Source organism: Microtus pennsylvanicus, chromosome Y, assembly GCF_037038515.1.
Source record: "Microtus pennsylvanicus isolate mMicPen1 chromosome Y, mMicPen1.hap1, whole genome shotgun sequence".
In the NCBI taxonomy this organism is placed as follows: domain Eukaryota; kingdom Metazoa; phylum Chordata; class Mammalia; order Rodentia; family Cricetidae; genus Microtus; species Microtus pennsylvanicus.
The window spans coordinates 2,835,009-2,836,238 of NC_134602.1; positions in this window are offsets into that span (position 1 = coordinate 2,835,009).

Below are 1,230 nucleotides of genomic sequence, written 5' to 3' on the forward strand. Positions count from 1 at the left end.
GAATCCCCCAGGAGTTAGGCTCAGTGTCCCAGGAATTATGCCCAAGGAAAGTCAATGAACTCAGTGATGGAAGATAAAACCCAGCCTAAATAAAACACTAAATCATTTAGGTGGAACATGAGATACTCTTACAACAGTTACAAGAGGTCTAAAATGCCTGGACTGGAACATAAGGGGAACACAATGACGTGGAGCTGAGAGTGCATGGCAAAACTGATTGGATCTGGCAAAAATTATGTAAGCATACCAAGGAAACTACCAGTGGGAAAAAACCCTAAGATATCTGTATGACAACATATCATGTTGAACATTCTGAGATTTATAGACAAAGGAAAGATCTTAATTATGTCACTGTCACACAGGTGACGATGAACCAGTTCCATCGTAGAGTGACTCCCTGCTGTGTTTAAGATAACCTGTCAATTCTGTCTTGTCAGTTACAAGGAAATTTGCATTAATTGCACAGATTAACTATCAGCATCATTTCCTGCACAATCAAAGGCAAGGCAAAGAAATCATAGACATGTTGTTGAATGCTGATGATGTTATTTGTTGTTTTGATGGTTTTTTTCTTAAAGGGAAATTATCAGTGACTCTCCTGCATGAAGCAGATCCTTTCTCTGTGATGTTTCCTGAATAGCCACTGAGATACCAGCCCATTGAGTTGTGGTCTCTCTCTCTTTTAAAAAGCAACTTCTACCTTCAGCTTGATCTCTTGCTTGAGCTTCCCTTCCGGCTACTAGGCTCCTTTTCTGATCCTGCAGAGGGCTTTTGTCAGGGATTGTGATCTCTAAGTTTTTCCCCTTTCAAGAACTAATCATTCTATTAATCACAGTTCTAAACTGCTGTGGGAGTTTGTTTGTGACTTATGCCTTCACATGTATTACAAGCGACCTGTGTGTATAGGGTCTTCTCTCTGTTCATGTGGGGAAGGCATGGCAGCAGGAGTAGATGGCTGCTCATTCTCTGTAAGGAAATCAGTAAACAGTGGGCACCAAGTACAAGGATGTCCTGAAATATTAAGTCTTGTCCTTTCAAGGCCCCAAAGCCTCCAGCTAGGTTCAGGGTCACGACAATCTCCAAAACCCACCGAGCATGAAGTATTCAGAACCAGAAGCCTGTGTGTGCCATATCACATAAATTCATCCTGAGTACACCAATCTGTTTTTTTTTTTAATTCTATATTATTTTGTCCCATCAGAACGATCTATATTACCAATTTACCAAATT